The sequence below is a fragment of the Pinus tabuliformis genome, chromosome 3_1, assembly GCF_031772625.1.
Source record: "Pinus tabuliformis cultivar Carrire ecotype Pingquan chromosome 3_1, CPIR1, whole genome shotgun sequence".
Lineage (NCBI taxonomy): Eukaryota > Viridiplantae > Streptophyta > Pinopsida > Pinales > Pinaceae > Pinus > Pinus tabuliformis.
This window is the reverse complement of record NC_142301.1, coordinates 969,757,442-969,762,816: the sequence shown is the minus strand read 5'-3', so window position 1 is coordinate 969,762,816 and position 5,375 is coordinate 969,757,442. Positions and strand designations below refer to the sequence as shown.

The following is a 5,375-nucleotide window of genomic DNA, read 5'->3' as shown; positions in this document are numbered from 1 at the left end:
GTTGACTCTTTGAAGCTAAATATTTGGTTGAAACAATTAGAAATTTATTTTGGTGTTCATCATATCGAGGAAGAATAAAAGAATTCATTTGCGCAACTGAAATTAGAGGATCATGCCCTAACTTGGTGGGAAATCCACACTAAGACCTTGAGGTTAGATAGAGATCCTCCGATGACTAAGTGGGAGGACTTTAAAACGCTCGTAAAGTCACAATTTTACCCTATTGGGTATGTAGAGGACCAATGGATTTGGTGGTATTACTTCAAGCAAAAGCAAGGGGAGAGTGTGCATGATTATGTCAAAAAATCTAGAAAGATGACCATAATGTTGGATATCTCCCAAAATAACCCAAATGTACACCTCAAATATCTAGAGGGTCTAGATACACACCCATTTGTGGAAGTAAGTGATGTTGTTCAATCCCATATTGGTGGACAATACTTGTGCACATGCACAATACCTAGAGAACATAGGCCTAAAGAAAGGACAATCAAGTGGATCAAAGCATATGCAGTAAAAATATACTTCTAAGGAGCGGAAGAAGAAGTGGAAAGGAGGAAAAGATAAAAACACGACAACCATTGCAACCATTATAACATTAACGGTCATATGAAGGAGAAGTGTTGGAAGTTTCATTCAGATCTTAACTCGAAAAACAAAAAGAAAGATAATAAGAAAAACAATATCATGGCCACTTATTCAAAAAACTAGGTTGAAAGAAACTCGGACGTGGATGAGAATATCAATGTACATCATTGTAGAAGGAGGTGAATCTAAGTAGCCTTCAACAATAGGAAGAGAACAAATAAACCACGCTCTTCCATTTTACGATACAATTTAAAAAGACCAATATTGATTCGTTGTTTGACTTAGGATCACAGAAAAATTTCATTGTAGTAGAGCTGGTCAACAAATTAGGATTGGAAGTTCATGATCTCCCAAGCCCATGTCCGTTGGGATGGGTAAATAAGGATACAAAGATAAAGGTAACAAAATAGTGCAAAATTAGATTTTCTATCAATGTTTATTTTATTAATGAATTAAAACTAGATGTAGTTCCCCTTGATGTATGTGGAGTGGTGTTTGGAAATTCCTACATGTACATGTGGGATCAAATCTTCATGCGGGGAGCTAACTAGTATCGTCTCGTCAAGGATGAAAAATAGTTCACCATCAACGTGCACAAAGGAAAGTCAAAAATTTCACTGGTAAGTACCAACCAAGCCAAGAAATTGATTAGTTCTAGAAAGAGAATTATTTTATTATTTTTAAGAGAGAATCAATCTATAGAAGATTCAGTGAGAGAAAAGGTATCCTTGAAGAGGTGTACTAAGAAAAAAAACAACTACTGGAAGAGTTTCTACATGCATACAAGGTTGTGTTCCAAAATCCTAAAGAGTTATCACCCAAGAGGGAAGTGGAGCACGAGATTCAACTATTTCCGGAATCCCCATTTCCAAACATTGGGTTGTATAGGCAACCTATTATCAAAGCAAGGGAGGTGATGAAACAATTGCAACAGTTATTGGAACATGGTGTCATTTGACTAATTACATGACCATGTGGGTAACATATCATCATAACACCAAGAAAAGATGGGACTTGGCTAATGTGTATTGATTATAGAGCAATGAACAAAATCAAATTCAAGAATAGGTACCCCTTGCCTAGGATTGATGATTTGTTGGATCAATGGCAGTGAATGAAACACTTCACCATATTTAAAGTCTGGATATCACCAAGTTCGAGTTAGAGAAGAAGATACCTTAAAGATCGCCTTCAAAACTAGGAAAGGACATTTGTATGAGTGGTCAGTCATATCATTCGACCTACAACTACATTTATGAGGTTAATGAATGTTATAATGTGTCATTTTATAGATTCATTGGTTATTGTATATTGGATGATATTGATATATAGTACTCTTTGAAAGGAGCACATCTCACATTTGACGCAAATGATGGAGACATTATAGAAGCACCAACTGCTAGTAAATCTCAAGAAGCATGAGTTTGCACAATAGTATTTGGTGTATCTAAGGTATGTGATACAAGGAGGAGAGTTGAAAATAGATCATGCCAAGATGGAGGCCATCATGAAGTGGTTGGTTCCCACAATGTTTTTAAGGCCAAGAGTTTTTTTTGGGGAAACACAATACCTGAGGAAATTCATAGCATCATTTTCAGTAGTAGCAGCACCACTCCATGCCATAAAAACAAGTGCCAAGATTTTCCTGTGGGGAAAGGGTCAATAGAGGGCCTTTGAGGAGCTAAAGAATAAGATAATCCAAGCACTCGTTCTAGCTTTACTGAACTTGCAAAAACCCTTCGAAGTGGAGACAGATGCGAGTGGCTATGTGTTATCTCGCCAACAACTTCCCTATATTTTGACTCAAAATGAAGCGGCCCCCATTATAATTTTTGATAAACTCCCCTTTTTATTAGCACTTGTGCGGTTGATGGTTCCTCCTACCTTATTATTTCGCTTTTGAGATTTTTGGTTCTTTGGGTTTCGATCATGTTTTGACATATCTTTCGTTATGGTCCTTGCAGTTTTCACTTTCATTGCTTCATCTTATTTGATTTCTGCATGTCAATCTTGATAGCATAAATTTAGTCTCTCTTTGAATGATATTTTTTTCAATGTGCTTCTTTCAACAATTTTCTATTGAAAGAATTTTTGACATACTCCACTCATGATTCTAAATTTCGATGACTTCCATCATTTGGATGTTTGGTTTTGATGACTTCTTCCTTTCAGTTGTTTAGCTACTTTCATTTAACTTGGTTTTCATGCAACATCTCTATGTTCCATATCCCTTTAAAATATATATATAAATATATATGTATATATATTAACATTCAATATATTATAATATAAGTATATATTATTCTAAATCATATTATTTAGATATATTGTATATATTACAATTATATAAAAATCATTTTATATAAATATAAATTTTAATTCATATTATATTATATTATATTATTCACGTTATAATAATTCATATCATTTATTTATGATAATTCATATTACTTATAACATACATCCCATATTATGTATGATCGAAAAAACATTTAAACAAACAATGTAGGTATATTATTAATACAAAACATAAAAAACTAAAAAGTGAAGATGTGCTTATTATATTATTATTTTGTGGCAGGTAATGGATATTGTATTGGGTTTTTGGTGAAATTCATATTAGTTTCCATTTGAAAAAAAAAAAATTATAGTTGAATATTACATATTGACACTTATTATTTTTAAAAAATAATTTAATCTATTTATTTTTAATTTGTTTGTTTATCAAATTGAATATGTTATTACTTATTATCAACCCTCGCAATAATGGTGATGTACTTGTAGTCACTTCATAAAATTTTATTCTATTATAACTCATGATTACTATGAATTTTAAAAAAAATATTATAAAAAAAAACTCCATTGTTCATTGACTCATGACCTGTGGTATTTAATGTCTTTGTACAAAGACAACATTGGTGCTAACCTGAGCCTTTCAAAAAATATTAAATAACTATTTTTTTAATTTTAGCATGAAGTCACCCATATTTACTGGTCAAAATGTTGGTTGTACAGCATTAGTGTTAACCAAGCCTTTCAATCAATATTAAATAAGTATTTTTTAATTTTAGCATGAAGTCACTAGTATTATATTAGTTCGGGTCAAAATAGTTTTGCATACACTTTGAAATGACAACTAAAAACATATTTTGAAAAATTTAAAAGATGAATTACAAGATAGACAAGAGGGTGTCAAATCACAATGAATTAATGACATGTTAGACCTGAAGAGTGGAGATGGCGTAATGGGCTTCTAATGTGACATGGAAATGGTCAAGTATGGTGTAGGGGATTAACATGTTATATCAATCATGGTTTTCTATTTATGCACATGTTATTGGTTTTCTAACATGGTTGGAGTTACCCTACTTTCATGGAAAAGGTTGTTTATGCTATTGCTTTGTGCAAATAGTGAAATCCTATTTGAGAGTGATGTATGCTATTGTAGAGTGTACAATGTAAATGGTTTACATTGCAATTTTTTTATTTTTAACCATGGTGGATTGGTAACTTGTTGGAGTTTTGTGAGGTATTTCCTGAATTGCATTGTGTAATATGGTTGATCTATCCATAACTTGTTGGAGTGATATGGGCGAGCCCCAAGATTAAATCTAGTGACTCCCACTATAAAACCAAGAATATATCCATCGGTTCATAACTTGTTGGAGTGATATGGGCGAGACCCAAGATTAAATCTAGTGGCTAATTTATGACTTATCAATTAGCAAGTGCCCAGAATTCACGAGGATAAGGGAGGTGGGATTTGGAACTAAAAAAATAGGATAATATCACATTTTGCCAATCACTCAGTGGTCCCACTAAAAAATTTTCCATTACATATTAATATCATGTTTTTATATCCCCACCTAGAGACTTTCCATTGCATATTAATATAATGTTTTTATATTTTAATATGTACATTTTAATGTGCCATGCTATTTTAGAGGAAACTTTTTCTGCTAGTTTTCCAAAATGTATCACTGTGAAATATTGAACTTTTGTATATTTAAAGTGTTCAAATTAACAAATCTATTAAAAAACATCCACTAAAATTGGAACAGTATAGATAAGATTAACATAGCCCCTTCTTAAGATGATAAGTACAAATCGCAAAATAATCGAAATTTATTTATCTCTTCAGAGAATTTTAATAAACTATATAGAAAAAATTAACATGGGTCCGAGAAATGGTTCAAATTTTAAAAAAGCCAAAATTTCTCCATCGAAAGAAACAATGTCACGTAAACAATGTAACGTAAAAACCCACACCTAGGAAATAAACGAAGTAACGAAAAATCCCGCACCGGATACTTTTTTCTTTGTTACATTTGTCCTCGTCTTGTGTAAAAATTAACGAAGAACCATCCAATCATTTCTTAACGAAGAGAAATTAACGATACCTGTTTTAATATCTTATGTTGTCGAATCTTCTAGAGACGTCATTGCCTTCAATATGCAAGCACAATAAAATTACTTTACAATATATAAGGTTTCACGGTACCAGTTTTGAAATTTTAATCCATAAACACACTTTTGTTGTGTTATGAAAACAAGAAAAGTACTATATATTAGGGCACATCCCGTTATGTAAGGACAGGTAGTTCCCAACAACATGGAAGCAATCAAATCACTTCACTTATCACGAAACGAAGCAATTCATAGAGGCCATTTTCTTAGTGATCCCCACTGCCGTCCTTATCACGATTCTTTAGTGATCTCCACCAACATACTTATCTTATCTCAAATTTTTATTTTTTATTTACAGTGATCTTCATCTTATCTTTACG

The 5,375-nt window shown here is 32.3% G+C and overlaps 1 pseudogene; it reads left to right on the top strand.

Annotated features, from left to right (window-relative positions):
- Positions 1-4,628: 4,628 nt before the first annotated feature.
- Positions 4,629-4,717, top strand: LOC149191063 (U6 spliceosomal RNA; annotated as a pseudogene).
- The last annotated feature ends 658 nt before the right edge of the window (positions 4,718-5,375 follow it).